Source organism: Mercenaria mercenaria, chromosome 16 (assembly GCF_021730395.1).
Source record: "Mercenaria mercenaria strain notata chromosome 16, MADL_Memer_1, whole genome shotgun sequence".
NCBI classification, from domain to species: domain Eukaryota; kingdom Metazoa; phylum Mollusca; class Bivalvia; order Venerida; family Veneridae; genus Mercenaria; species Mercenaria mercenaria.
Genome location: NC_069376.1, coordinates 5,261,285 through 5,278,247, shown reverse-complemented (window position 1 = coordinate 5,278,247; position 16,963 = coordinate 5,261,285). Strand labels below are relative to the sequence as shown.

General features: G+C 34.7%; 1 protein-coding gene across 1 annotated transcript in view; it reads right to left on the bottom strand.

Moving 5' to 3' along the window:
- Positions 1–16,963, bottom strand: part of LOC123544264 (uncharacterized) — a 200,719-nt gene that overhangs the window by 163,975 nt on the left and 19,781 nt on the right. The gene's annotated exons all lie outside the window — the stretch shown is intronic.

Here is a 16,963-nt window from a genome sequence, read left to right as displayed (position 1 = left end):
CGCCAGGATAATCATTCTTCAGTGCATAAAACAATTTAGCTACACCACTGTAAGATGCTGGATTTTTGGCGTTGTAATAGTATTTCTTCAACAGCTCCTCTTTTTCAGACGTATTCATGCTGACTAATTTCAATTGAATGAATGTAAGACTACACACACTGTCCTATTTAAGGACATACTCCAGAAGATAAAGTATGACTCCATAGCTTGTGCTGGTCAAGGTAATATCCCAGAGCAAAAGGTGCCCGCTCTAGACATCATTCAGTGCTCATATATCACCCGAGTTCGAGTCCCATCAAAGGTGAAATTCAACTTGAGTAAACCCTCCACCCCCCAGGTTAATATATCTATAAGCAAAGGGAAACAACCCATTGCTCATAGTACGAAAATATCCTATGTAGTAGTCCCCCATTATAATAGTCTGCTAACGTTCTACATTTTAACTTCAATTGTGGAGGGTGGCTCTTGTGGATCTGGCTCTAAAATTGTGGATCCGGCTCCAAAATTGTGGATTCTGCTCCCACCACATTTATACTACTTATCTCCCCTTTTATTCATACTTTTTATAAATGATATTACTGATAACTTAGATATTAATTTGTTAACAGACAGGGATTTTGATATGTTAACAATGTTTATGATATTATTTGCTGATGATATTGTACTGTTTACCACTGATCCTAAAAGCCTGCAGGTACAAATTGATAGCGTTTATCAGTATTCACAAAAGTGGGGCTTGAAAATCAATGTTGATAAAACGAAAGTATGTGTTTTTGAAAAGCGTAAACAAAATGTCTATCCTGATTTTGTCATAAATGGTGAAAAAATTGAGATCGTAGATAATTTCATATACTTAGGTGTAAAATTCACATACACTGGTAATATGTCAGGCGCTGTAAAAGCTCTACATGATCAAGCCCTAAGAGCCTATCATAACCTTTTGTCATTGTTTGATAAAGTTAATTTTGATATTAAAACTAAACTCTCATTGTTTGACAAAATGGTGGTACCAATATTGATGTACGGTTCAGAAGTATGGGGGATTTATAATAGTACCAGTTTTAAATGTGTGGATAAACTTCATGTCAGATTTTGTAAATATATACTTGGTGTTAAACATCAAACTCAAAACAGTGCTGTTCTTGGTGAATTGGGTAGATTTCCGTTATCAGTAATTTGCAGGGAAAGATCAATAAAATACTGGCTGAAACCTGGAACAACTGATTTTAGACCTTCCTGCTGAAACTTATATAAAATAGGGACTCGCCTTCTTTTAAGATGTATAATGACCTATGCCAGCATGTACAAACAAATTGTTGGGCAACTAGAATTCATTCTGTGATTGATCACTTAGGTTTTAGTAACATAAGACTTAATTTTGATAGAACTGTAAATTACTTCCCAACTAAACAGCGCAGAATCCGTGACCAGCATATCCAAGAATGGAGAGAAACCATACATAACATGCCAAAACTAAACTACTATTGTAAATATAAAAATGATTTTGTTTTTGAAGATTATCTCTGTAATATTACAAATGATGACTTGAGAAAATATTTCTCTAGATTAAGATTGTCATCTCATAACCTTTGTATAGAAAGTGGCAGATATAATGGTACAGTAAGAGAAAATAGACTATGTATATTGTGCAATCAAAAGGCAGTTGAATCGGAATATCATTTTATGTTATGTTGTGACAAATTCAGAACAGTTCGTAGAAAATACTTTAGAAGCATATCTTGGCCTTGTATACAGAAATTTAACTCGCTTATGTCTACAAAAAGTAAAGGTTTGCAGATAAAAATATCTAAATATATTAAAGACTGCATGTTAATAAGAAAAAATGCCCTGAAAAACTTAGCTGTTTCTTAAATGTATATTGTAGTAATGTGTATACAGCCATGTATTAAGTATCCATTATGATTTGTGTATGTATATGTGTCTTTGCCATAGTATGTTTTTGTTTGTAAATGGCCAAAGGCAAATTGTTTGCTGATTATGCCAATAAACTTGAAACTTGAAACTATTGATGCCTTTGATCACCCAATAATTACAATATACATAACTGGCTTATTTTCATAACTTCAAACTCGTATTGAGTAACTTTCTTTACCGAAGCTTTTGTAAAGTTTTGCAACCTGATAATTAATGCAAATATATATGTCATGCATTTCTATTTTCATTTATAACTGAAAAAAAAAACAAGTTGATATTGGCTTGAATATTCATATATTTGTACGCACATGCTTAAAAATTATTATTTTATCAGTGATTCGTATGATTTGGATTCATTTATGTTCCGTATTTTGTTTAAACATAACATAATAATGAATAACGTATGGAATGAACAGCAGCCGTGATCATATATAATCACAAAAATGCGCTAATCCTTTTATCACCTCATTAAAGAACGGAGACGATCGAAACACAGTGGCACGCGTTTGTGTCTCGATCATTTTATGTCTGTCATAAAAGAGTTATACCGGTAATATAAAAGAAATATAGGTTTTGACTGATTAAAAATGTAATAGCGCTCGACTTTTTTGACTTGACAAAAATAATAATAATAAATTAATAAAAGAAATAAAAAAGAAGCGGAAAATGAATACTATAGTCTATAGGATACCCACTCTACATATCATTTATATATTTATTTATTGAATTAAGTTTTGTATCAAATAATCATACTATACTTCAAAAACAAACTGCCAAACTGCCAAACTGCCACTTATCTTATTGAAATAATATATCTTTATTTGGGTCTTTGGTTGTTTGTTTTTACCTTTTTTACCAATTTGAAATTTAGCAGAAACGATCAGCGACCGTCCTGTCGCCAAAAAAAAGTGTAAAAGTTCATTTCACCATTTCACTTCTAGCTAATGTAAACGTGGGTAGTTTTAATCTGAATATCATTAAAAGAAAAACAGACTTTGATCAATACCATAAATATATAGTAATTTGCGTGACATATTTTTTAAATGTACTAGATTTATTTTACAGATAAATCAGATATCTGCCGGGACATTTTTTTTTTTCTTCATCAATGATTCCTTTTTTCTATGAAGATTTTACTCTTTTTTTTAAATGATTATCATACTATTCAATAACTTTACTGGTGTCTTCTGTACATTTTTCCGCAGAGTATGCATAGGTCTGGAATAAATTGATTCTGTTCTGTTAAATGCGCATGCGCTAACAAGATGGTCACAAAAAAATCCAGGGAAGAAAAAAATCAAATTTTATGGATTTATAGATAACTTCTTGTATATAAATGGAATAATTTAGGATTACTGTTGAGTGTGGACTTTTATCAATGCCCAGAAAAAGTGAAAAAAAGCGGAAAAAATCCAAATCGTCGCCAGATACGGAGCAACAATCGTCAAAGCGATTTTCAACAATGGCTCAGGTGGGCGCGAATAATGGAACACAAAATGGACATTTCAATCAAATGTTAGCAGGTCAGAACTTTATGATGTCAAACCCTATGTACTATAATAATAGTAAAAGTAACAGTCAATTTATGCAAATGAACTCTGCTTCTCCTGCATTTTCTCCTAACAATACACCTTCATCGCCGATGGCCAATACACATCAAATGGACATGCTATCTGAGATCTTACAACGTCTCAATTCAATGGATCAAAAATTGACTCAGTTAGATACAATACAGTGTTCGGTCACAAAACTAACGGGACGCATTGATATAGTTGAGCAGACGATCAAAGGTTTTGAGGTCAAATTTCAAGAAATCGAGAGGAGTCGTCAGTTTGACAGTAATGACCTCGAGGAATTCAATAAAAAGCAACGGCAAATTGACTCTTCGTTGGCTAATCTGCGTAAGCTTGAATCAGAGCAACGTACTAAAGAACAGGAATTAAAAAGAGAAATTACTGATCTTAAGTGCAGAAGCATGAGGGACAATCTGCTGTTCTTCAATATTCCAGAGGAGAAAGACGAAAACTGCGAGAACAAAGTATTAAACTTAATAGAGGCAAAATTGGGAATTGAGAATGCAAAAACCGAGATCAAGCTTCAAAGGGTCCATAGAATTGGTGCATTCAAATCTTCCAAGATTCGACCGATTGTCGCAAAATTATTATTTTTGTCAAGTCAAAAAAGTCAAGCGCCATTACATTTTTAATCAGTCAAAACCTATATTTCTTTGATATTACCGGTATAGCTCTTTTATGACAGACATAAAATGATCGAGACACAAACGCGTGCCACTGTGTTTCGATCGTCTCCGTTCTTTAATGAGGTGATAAAAGGATTAGCGCATTTTTGTGATTATATATGATCACGGCTGCTGTTCATTCCATACGTTATTCATTATTATGTTATGTTTAAACAAAATACGGAACATAAATGAATCCAAATCATACGAATCACTGATAAAATAATAATTTTTAAGCATGTGCGTACAAATATATGAATATTCAAGCCAATATCAACTTGTTTTTTTTTTCAGTTATAAATGAAAATAGAAATGCATGACATATATATTTGCATTAATTATCAGGTTGCAAATCTTTACAAAAGCTTCGGTAAAGAAAGTTACTCAATACGAGTTTGAAGTTATGAAAATAAGCCAGTTATGTATATTGTAATTATTGGGTGATCAAAGGCATCAATAATAATAATAATACAACAAGTTTGTTGCTTGATCTGTTAACATTCTACTATTGAATTTAGTAACTTGGAAAAGAGATGTTCTGTTCTTCTGATCTGAAATGCAGTTAAGGAATAAATTATGATAAACATGTCCTTCTTTTGAAATGACGTTCTAATTTATCAAGGAAGTTGTAAGAATTAAAGAAATGCTGAAATCTTTTATGTTTACCGCTAACATTGATTTAATTTCTTAATAACTCTACACAATATCGAGTATCTAATTAAAAAGCAAAAATAAGACCTATGTAAAATTGACGTTATGCCAAATAAGTATAGAATATATTTTATATTTGTAGTTCTTTATTTTGGTAAATACCAATTCAAAATGTCTAATTTACTTTGATAATAACCTGTTGAAATGCATTGCATCAGCTGCGTTATAGTTTCTCCTATTTTTTGAATATTGTCTGCGTTTTCACACTACCCGTCTGCGTTTTCCCTCTATATCTATATTGTCTGCGTTATTCGTCTGCGTTTTAATCCGTGCCCAAAATGTATAGGAGAGCGGTGCCTTTGAGCGATAATGTTCCTGGCAAGATGATAATAGCCCGAGGGCTTTAGCCCGAGTGCTATTAACTTTTTCCAGGGCCATTATCACTCAAAGGCACCGCCCTCCCATGTATTTACCTGTTTATTACATGTTTACCTGTAAAATAGTTAGAAAAGTTTAGTGTGTCATTTTTTATGAGAAGTGGCATCTACTGGCATAAGGAATAAGGTCAGTAATTCGGTCGAAAATGTGCTTCCGTGGTGTAGTCGAAAGAAGTCCATAATAAATAGATCCTAATTTTCCCACTTTTTGCGCAAATTCGTGTAGAACGAGTGCTGTAATCACCATTTTTCACTACTAGAATACATTCTGCATGAAATGAGACGGTTTTCATATTCATACACCCAACATGGCAAGTTTTGCAGATCGAAACCGGAAGTAGGTGTTTATTGCGCGGACGAGAGCAAATATGCGCCATTTTTAGGGTAGCAGACCACAACTGACTGGCATTTCACTAGGAACTACATAACCCCCTATTTTCTTTTCATTTTTTCGTTAATTTGTGATAGAACTTTCATGAAAAATAGGTGTAGGAAAAAGTGATATTCTCTAAAGATACGTAAAGACGATCTGAAGTTGTCGTTTTTTATATGAAACAAAGAAGGATTTGAATTACTGACCTTTAACCATAAGGTTATAATGCAGTAATTCGGTCCAAAATGTGCTTCCGTGGTGTAGTCGAAAGAAGTCCCTAATAAATAGATCCTAATTTTTCCATTTTTCGCGCATTTGCGCATAAATCGGGGGACAAATGGGCATCATTTCACTCGTGGAATGAATTTTACATAAAATAGGACACTTTTCATGCTAATATTCGCATGTTTTTGAGTTGTTTATTGAAAACGAAAGTAGTTTGTTTATTCTGCGGACCGCTTTCTGAAATGCGGCAATATGAGGGTACCTGACTTCAGTTGACTTGCCTTTCACTGCATACTATTCAACAACCCTTTTTCTTTTCGTTTTCTTGAAGCAAATGTATGGATATCTTGTGGGAAATAGGTCTAGGACGGAGTGAAAATCTAGAAACTGTAACAAAATTGTTCTGAAATAGCTGACTTTTATATGAAACAAAGAACGATTTCTTTTATTGGTATATAGTCATAATAATTTATCAGCTTTTCAGTTTCTGTAGCAAAATATGTAGGGCCTATAAGAGACTATATATTGTATAAAATCAAATACTTTTTTTTTTTGCTTATAGCATAATTTAGGATTGAAAATAAGTTATATCATGAATAAACTAGAAACTGTAATATTCGCTTTTTCACCTCCATGAAACGCCATGACGTCATTTCTGTTAACGGACGTTAAATTCCCGCTTTAACGCCAGGGTTATTATCGATAATGTGATAATGCATAACGCAATGCGGTAATGGGAGAATTTTAAGCACAAATTTGTTATTATTTATAGGTGTAATAAATCGTTGTAGTGATTTAAATATTGGTAGTCATATGAGAATAAACTATTTAGTCTCAAGTCGGATATAAGTTTATGTGATTACCTAGAAAACTGATTTTCAACATTATTCATTTTCCGGGCCAATTATCACCTCCCGGCCCGGCTCTGACGTGTATTAACCTCTTAATATTTAATATGTCGTTAATGTTGTCGTAAATTATCATAATCTTCTTCTAGTAAGACATTTATATATACTTGAGAGATATCCCAGTTTGTGTTTTGTCGCTGAATACAATCATAGTTTGTTTTTTTCAACTGGAAATCAGTTTTCACAAATATTATAATTTTAGAAATTTTCGGCGGAATGATCGACAAAATAGGATATTAAGTAATTCTTGACCACCAAGCGGGGAAAATATAGATATGCCTGAGCACTCCTTTCTTTCTCTAGGGGAAACTCTTTTTTTTGCACACCGGACTTGCGTTTCCGGCGGTTTTACCCATGCCGGCAAAGCCCATCTGGCACCCCCATGCCAGATGACTCTCGCGCTGTTAATGGCAACTAGTGGTTAATGCTCTGAAAATATCGTGTTTTTGTAAAATACGAAAAAAGCAGGTACCTTTGTAGTGTCTCTTCGTTCCTTATAGTATATTTCTCGATTTAAAATACGTTAGTTTACCGTAAAAAACATAAGGTTACGCTACAAGCGATAAAACTAAAGTGGTACTTTGTTATTGCGCTAAACGCAAAACATCATGACGTCACTTTTGCTTACGGACGTTAATATCGCTTTGTGATCATTCTCTACTATAAGAAAGAGTGCTAAAAAGAAAGTATTTCTACCTTTTTTAATATACGGTATACAAGAAAAAAATAATCTGCCAGAATAAAATGCTAACATGTATACGATATGCAAAAAAAATATATCAGTCAGATGAATGTGTTTACGAATCGGAATAACTGTGACGTCGTTTTGGAAACGTTCTCTCTGACTACATGCGGACGTCGTCAAACAGCAGCCCGTTATCACAAGGCAGCCTTGACGTTACTATTAGCTGTTATTACTTACAAACAGTGCATGTGTTGCATATTGTTCTGATGTCACAGTTATTACGTCATAGCGTCAAACGGCATAGCGGCGCGTTGGAAAAGAAACCGATTGAAAACGGGCAAACATTTCATGAATGCCGTCACGAATGTACATTAAAGTCCTTAGTTACGTATTAGAATCGAAATAGTACATCTCATTTAGTGATTTGCTCTTGAACAAAATCATTGCTTGTCGTTCAGATGCGTCCTCGTGATAAAATTCCTTCGTATCGGAACAACCCCAAACAATGATTTATTCAGCGACAAATCACTAAATAAGATATGTCATTTCTAAAGTAACTCACAGCTTCAGTCTTATTTGATTGATAGGGAAAAGGTTGGATATTACTGGAATACTTCCCACAATCGACAAAGATGTTATTTCGATATACGGACGTGGTGGCCATTCGCAATTACGATGAGTGTCTGTTGTCATTTGTCCTTCGCCTTTTCATTTCAGGAATTTGTTATTTACCTATGAATATGGTCGAAAATTGTTATTCTCGACTTCGCTTTAAAGTCAAGTCAAGTCAATATCATTCGTATCATAAAACATTTCAAAGAGCTCTGATAGTGTTCATTATTCAAGCATTTTTCATTACTTTTAAAATATCGCAAAAATATTTTGATTTGGTATGTTCCGATCGCATAAATATATGACTTTGTGTACCTTATTTTAATACGATTTATATCATTTGAGTAGAGAACAGAACAGAACAGAGCAGAAGGTTATTAAACAAATGACGTAGACCTTTGTAATTCATTATAATAATATCCTGTGCAAAACTCAATTTACGAGGAATTGATTTTATTACAACACAAGAATAAGAATTTAACATGGTCAAATTCAATTTTTTTTTTCATTTAAGCCGTCAATCTTTTTTCTTGCGAATATTGATATTATCTGTGATAAGATCCGTTGGAAACAAAGAACGAAACAAAACAGCAAAATAGCACCAAACGACGTGTATTTTAACAACACTAAGTCCAAGTACCGGGAAACTTTTTACCGCCGCCAGACGGCGCTTAATAAACTTCTTTAGTGATAGTTGATAGAATCTGAGAACAATCCATTTGAAACAAAGAAATTAACCAAGCAAAAAGCTAGAAGCTTCGGTTTGATTGAGTTTGTTCATGTGGAGTATCGGACTAATAAACGGAAGTCAACTCTAGTTAAAATGGCCGTTCTCATTCATTCGAAAGGACCAGAATATATAATACAACTTTATCATCATACAATGAAAAAATTGTGTTGAACAGCCGCAGTCATGTAAAAGGTCAAGGCTAAAATACTATTCTGAATACTATAGGGAACGTAAAAGAGGTAGTTCTGCAATTAGAACCGGAAGTCATGGTGTTACGTCATTTATCCGGGTAGCGTAGAATAACGCCTCGTCTCGGGCATCCTGTAGTGTAAATTATTTCATGAATTAATGGTAACGCGTATGTAAACTTATTAAATTGCAACGTAACCATTATTGTATAGATTAAATATGACATTTGAAATGTTTAAGATGTTAAATAGTTCCAAATTGGCACTAAGCTTCAGCTTGAAATGTGAGTATCTCTAAAACAATTGAGTCAAAAGCACTGACACGGACCTATGCATTTTATTCACCACATAATATGACCATATGTTTTTATCTACGACTGTTTCATCAAAATCTAAATGGTGGAGATAATTCTACTCAATAAAATAACAAACAATCTAATTTAAGTATGTATTTTATTTATTATTGTTCCAATCATGAACTGGCCATAAAGCGTTCTCTATTCCAAAGGAATAAAGTCATTAAACTAATACGGTCGAAAATGTGCGGACATGGTGTAGTCGAAAGAAATCCGAAGTAAATAGATCATTATTGTCCCATTTTGGGCGTAATTCGTGTAAAGTGAGTACGTGGGTCATTCACGTTTTCACTGCTAGAATACATTCTGCGTGAAATGAAACGGTTTTCACGTGTATACATCCCTTACGACCAGTTTTGCACATCGAAGCCTTGAGAAGTGGTTTACTTTGTGAACAAGAGCATGTATGTGTCATTTCTAGGATAACAGACCACAGCTGGCTGGCATTTCACCAAGACCTCTTCAATCGTATATTCTCTTCATTTCTTTTGTGCGTAAATTTATGATAGACCTTTCTTGAAAAATTGATGTAGAATAAAACTGATGTTCTATAAAGATACGTAAAGACGACCTGAAGTTGTCGTTTTTATGTAAAACAAAGAAGTATTTGAATTACCGACCTTCAGCCTTAAAGAGCAGATATTTTGAAATACGAAAGATGATTTAAAGAGCACAAAGGTGTAAGCTAAGCAGCAAGGGGTATCTGAAAAAGCATTGAAAATTACTTTTTTTTTCGAGGAAGGCATGCAGCGACTAGAATCGATTCTCTGTGGTCAGTCTCAATGTCGCTGACTTGACGATTACTCGATCGCTGGCGACAATCGGAACATCTCTGATAATTATTACAGGCCAGTGAGGGTAATACTGGAGAAAAGTTAAAAAAATCTCAGGCACTAGCAGGTCTGTGTTATTACTTTTATTACATAGAATATACAATATTGTGATATTTACTAAATGAAAAGAATCTTTGCAACGACGTTTGTTTTCTTTGAAGAACTCATTGGTAATTGATGGGATATTCAATCACCCAATCGATTCTTTGGAAGGACTGGCACATGTGTTATTTAAAAAGCGTCTTTTATTTTATGTTCTAACACGACCCGATTAATTTTCCTATTAAACAAAGAAGGAAGAAAGCAGTGAATTATCATACAACAAATCACTGTTCTGACGTCACAATTATTACGTCATGGCGTCAAGCGGCATAGCAGCGCGCTGGAAAAGAAACCGATTGAAAACGGGCAAATATTTAATGCATGCCATCAAGGATGTACTTTAAAATCCTTTATAACGTGTTAGAATCGAAATAATATATCTCATTTAGTGATTTGCTCTTGAATAAATCATTGCTTGTCGTTCAGATGCGTATTATTATATCACTCGGGCTACGCCCTCGTGATATAATTCCTTCGCATCTGAACTCCAAGCAATGATTTATTCAACGACAAATCACTGGTTGAGATATATTATTTCTTAATTTTTCGGTGGTTTATCGAAATATAACGGTGAATTATATCCTGATAAACTCAATGGCCACTCAGTGAAAATTATCAAATCTGATACCCGGATTAACGTCAAAAAGTTTACCGAGCGTACTGAAAGCCGGAAACAATATGATGACGTCGTTAAAATGACGTCATCTTTGCGATGCTTCCTGATAAAGTTTCCCGCAAATTTCGACATTTTATTGAAATAAACACAACAAAAGTAGAGTTTTAGACATAAAATAAACAGAAAAATTGTTGGTATCGATGTAATATCATGGTAATTTCACTCGTGAACACCAAAAGTTAAAATATCACTTTTGGTGCCCACTCGGTGAAATTATAACGTGATATTACACCGAAACCAACAATTATCCTCTATCTCATTTACTGGATCAAACTATTGGAACGCTTGTCTATTCGGAGTTCGGGAAACGAATGCCAACCTGCAGGATATATCCTGGCTCCCTGGCTTTATGTTTATTTATCATAAATACTACAAACATTTAATGAGTAAATTTAAGCCTCTGAAATAACACATTCTTAGCTGATGGCTTTGTTAGGAGCCATGGGCAATAAAACAGTCGATATAGAAAGAACCTTAAGTTACGCTGTAATAAAGCAAAATTACATATGATAATTAGGAGGGCAGCCGGGGGCCGGATTTTTCTCACCTTGTGCCGGATATATACGTCAAATTCAATAAAGTAATAACGCAAGTCAAAACTCATTATCATCTTTATTATTTCCGTTTATAATTTCGATAGATTTGGAAGAAATAACTTACAAAATTTTGATATTTAATTTGGCAAATATTAGGTTTTTTATGACACAGAACTTTTCATGCATAAAAATAGTCATAAAAATGATACAATATATATAAGCACATCACAATGTAACAGAAATCAAAACTCACTGTGTACATTAAAGCATTATACATTTCATGAAATATTATCACAAAACTGATACAGCACAGCCGTGCATATATCATGCTTATGATCTGAAACATTGAAATTGTATTCATACACGGTCGGCAACAAAGAAATAGAAATGATTTGTCATGATAAAGATAATGTATATATTCATTAAGTGTATGAAAAATGGCATTATCTATTAGCTGAGAATTCAACTCGTTCAAAAACTCCAGTACTGAACCCGCGCTGATTTGAAATCCTCTCTTTAAACACGTTCATCATAAATGTAGACATCAGATAAATGTTGTGATAACATTTTGTATGGAAATTGTGTAATAGGCATAAGACACCAATTCAACATAAATTCCTTTATATATGAATATATAGAACAAAACTATTTACAAGTACTTATATAACATACACATGCATGGATCATATAACTTAATACTCAATAATCAGGAGAATATATCAGCTATGGAAGGTTATATCCGCCATAATATAAATTGCTAAAATACACAGTCATTGGAGACTGGTGATTACCATTTCCTGACCCTGAATAGAAACTTCTAACTTCTATCTGGTTAAATTGAATGTTGCAATATCTGACATCTACAATGAAGAGATATTACCAGTTTTTCAAATAGGTATTATGTTCAAACGCTTTGAAATGAAGGTAAATGTATTTATTTCTCAAGATAAAAAAAATAGATGTATTGACAATATTTTAAGCAGTAGCGTTAAGTTGTGTCCATTTAACATTTTTAATAAAAGAATATTTTGTGATGAAGGAAAAGTAAATCTATTTGAACATGGAGAACATAAACATCGAAGGTACGTAATATTTATAGGTTATATATCAACTTTGTACTGGATATATGCACAAGTTCTGCAGCGGTAATATTGCGCGACTTTAGGAGCGCAAAATCTTCCGCGAAATAACGTGAAAATACACCTTATTTTTAATTACACTCACCTGACTGAGTCCGTCTGTGATTATTATTAGCAATTATCATAAACGGGAATAATAAACAGGCATTTGAAAGTATGCAATTTCTTTTTAAGTTGCAACATTCAAGTTAACAAGAGGGTCAAGATGGCCCTAGGTCGCTCACCTGAGAAACACACGATAATAAACCATAACAGTGAAAACATGTTTGACCTAGTGTTTCATGGAAAAAAATGTTCTGACCAATTATCATTAAACTTGGAGCAAAAACAAGTATTTTCCTTGATTTGACCTAGTGACCTAGTTTTTGATCCCAGATGACTCATATTCAAACTTGACCTAGATTTTATCAAGGCTATCATTCTGACAAAATTTCATGAAGATCAGTTGAAAAATACAGCCTATATCATATACACGAGGTTTTTCTTTGATTTAACCTAGTGACCTAGTTTTTTACTACAGATGACCCATATTCAAATTCAACCTAGATTTCATCAAGGCAATCATTTTGACTTACTTTCAGGAAGATCAATTGAAAAAAAAACGGCCTCTATCGCATACACAAGGTTTTCCTTTGATTTGACATAATGACCTATTTTTTGACCCAGATAGCCCATATTTAAACACAACCTAGAATTCACCAAGGCAATTATTCTGACCAAATTTCATAAAGATCAATTGAAAAATACAGCCTCTATTGCATAAACAAGGTTTTCCTTTGATTTGACCTAGTGACCTACTTTTTAAACCCAGATGACCAATATTAAATTCAGCTTAAATTTTATCAAGACAATCATTCTGACCAAATTTCATAAAAATCAATTGAAAAATACAGCCTCTATCGCATACACAAGGTTTTTCTTTGATTTGACCTAGTGACCTACTTTTTGATCCCAGATAGCCCATATTTGTACATGACCTAGAATTCATCAAGGCAATCATTCTGGCCAAATTTCATGAAGATTAATTGAAAAACAAGAGCTGTCTCCATAGGATGACACATGTCCCCGATGGCACTTTGAATGAACTGTTATGGCCGATGTTAGAGTTTAGGACCTTTGACCTATGGACCTGGGTCTTGCGCGCGACACGTCGTCTTACTGTGGTACACATTCATGCCAAGTTATTTGAAAATCCATCCATGGATGACAAAGATATGGACCGGACACGCCCATCAATGCACTATCCTTTAACATCTAAGTGTGACCTTGACCTTTGAGCTACGGACCTGGGTCTTGCGCGCGACACGTCGTCTTACTGTGGTACACATTCATGCCAAGTTATTTGAAAATCCATCCATCGATGACAAAGATATGGACCGGACACGCACATCAATGCACTATCCTTTAACATCTAAGTGTGACCTTGACCTTTGAGCTACGGACCTGGGTCTTGCGTGCGACACGTCGTCTTACTGTGGTACACATTCATGCCAAGTTATTTGAAAATCCATCCATCGATGACAAAGATATGGACCGGACACGAAAATTGCGGACAGACTGACAGACTGACAGACCGACAGACTGACAGACCGACAGATTGACAGACGGACAGACGGTTCAAAAACTATATGCCTCCCTTCGGGGGCATAAAAAACAGCCTCTATCGCATACATAAGGTTTTTCTTTGACTTGACCTAGTGACCTAGTTTTTTACCCCAGATGACCCATTTTCAAACTCGGCCCAGATTTCATCAAGGTTATTATTTATGACCAAAATTCATGAAGATTAATTGAAAAATACAGCCTCTGTAGCATACATAAGGTTTTTCTTTGATTTGATCTAGTGACCTAGTTTTTAACCCCAGATAACCCATTTTCAAACACGACCTAGATTTCATCAGGATAATCATTCTGACCATAATTTATGACGATTAATTGAAAAATACAGCCTCTATCGCATACACAATGTTTTTCTTTGATTTAATCTATTGAATTAGTTTTTGACCCCAGATAACCCATTTTCGGACTCAGCCTAGATTTAATCAGGATAATCATTTTGACCATAATTCATGACGATTAATTGAAAAATACAGCCTTTAACGCATACACAAGGTTTTTCTTTGATTTGACCAAGTGACCTAGTTTTTAACCCCAGATGACCCTTTTTCAAACTCGGCCTAGACTTAATCAAGGTAATCATTCTGACTAAATTTCATGAAGATCAGTTGGAAAATACAGCCTCTATTGCATACACAAGCTAAATGTTGACAGGCAGACGACAGACAGACGACGGACATCGAGTGATCAGAAAAACTCACCTGAGCATTGCCCAGGTGAGCTAACAACATGGAAAGTCGAGGTTGTCATTCGTGTGCATTCGATTTGTATTTACTAATATTATATAGCAATTTGTATCATAGCAGATAAAACCCACCATAATCATCTATAGTCACAGCATAAGTGTACAATATGGCATTTAAGGTAGTTGTGCACCTTTGGTAAACCAGACCGCTGCCTGAGTCAAGCCACATAGATTCAGGTATCCAACATTATCATGTGATTCATGCTGAATTACAACGTTTTGAGCAGATGACGTACGACCATTAGTTAAGGTAACAATTCCTCTCCCCGAACACTTAGTACTTAAATAAACAAAGCAGTCTGAAAGACAGCTAAATCCCCCGCCACTGCTATGGATTGTGAAAGAGTAAACCTTTGATTTACGCTGTGACCTTGACCTTGAACTGACATGGCTGACTCATGAATTCTGCACAACGTCTTGATGAGGTGATCATTTGACCAAAGTTTCATGAAAATCCTTCAAGGGGTTTAGGAGATACAGAGCTGAAACCTTTAACCTTCAGTTGTGAGCTTGACCTTGAGTTGACATGGCTGACTCATGGGTTCTTGATGAGGTGATTATTTGACCCAAGTTTTATGAAAATCCTTCAAGGGGTTTAGGAGATACAGAGTGGACACCAAATGGAAGGATCAAACCTTCGACCCTTAGTTGTGACCTTGACCTTGTGCTGGCATGGTTGACTCATAATTTCTGCATATCGTTCTGATGAGGTAATCATTTGACCCAAGTTTTATAAAATTCCTTCAAGGGGTTAAGAAGGATATAGAGCGGACACGAAATGGAAGGATGAAACATTTGACTTTCAGTTGTGACCTTGACCTTGAGCCGACATGACTGACTCATAAGTTCTGCACATTGCTTTGATGAGGTGATCGTTTGACCCAAGTTTGATGAAAATCCTTCAAGGGGTTTAGGAGATATAGAACGGACACAAAATGGAAGGCTCAAACCTTTGACCCTAAGTTGTGACCTTGACCTTGAGCCGGCATGACTGACTCATGAGTTTTGCACATCGTCTTGATGAGGTGATCATTTCACCCAAGTTTTATAAAATTCCTTCAAGTGGTTTAAGAGATATAGAGCGGACACAAAATGGAAGGCTCAAACCTTTGACCTTGAGTTGTAACCTTGACCTTGAGCCGACATGGCTTACTCATGAGTTCTGCACATCGTCTTGATAAGGTGATCATTTGACCCAAGTTTTATAAAATTCCTTCAAAGGGTTTAGGAGATATAGAGCGGACACAAAATGGCAGGCTCAAACCTTTGACCTAGAGTTGTGACCTTGACCTTGAACCGACAAGGCTGACTTATGGATTCTGCACATCGTCTTGATGAGGTGATCATTTGACCCAAGTTTCATGAAAATCCTTCAAGGGGTTTAGGATATATGGATCGGACACGATTTTGTTACAGACGGAAGGACATATGGAATGACGGACGGACGCAGACCATTCCTATAATCCCTCCGCCACGGCGGGGATTAAAAACATGACCCAAAGTTTTCTATTTGCCGAAATTCAATGTTTTTTGTATGTGTCTACAAATAAGTTTTTAATCAAAATGAATATACCCAAACGCACACGACTACCTTAAAACAAAAGTGCATTCCATCAGAAGTAAACCTATATTTAACGTATATTTATATATGATTGCATATGTCATCATCATCATCATCATCATCATCAACAACAACAACATTTTCAATGGTATCCATTTTTAAAGAAGCGTGTGGCATTCAATTATTGAACAAACAAAATTTCATCTATATACAGTAATAAAATAAAAATGAAATTAACATTTTTTATGTAAAGTAACTTAAGTATTTTTCATTGAAACCTTATACTTCTTCATTTCCCTAACATCCCTATCATTCAATTCAACTCGCCCAATAATCTAACTACTGATGCTGCAATTGTCATGATATCCTCTCCACAAAAATGTTCATCATATATGATATAGACATAAAATACTGT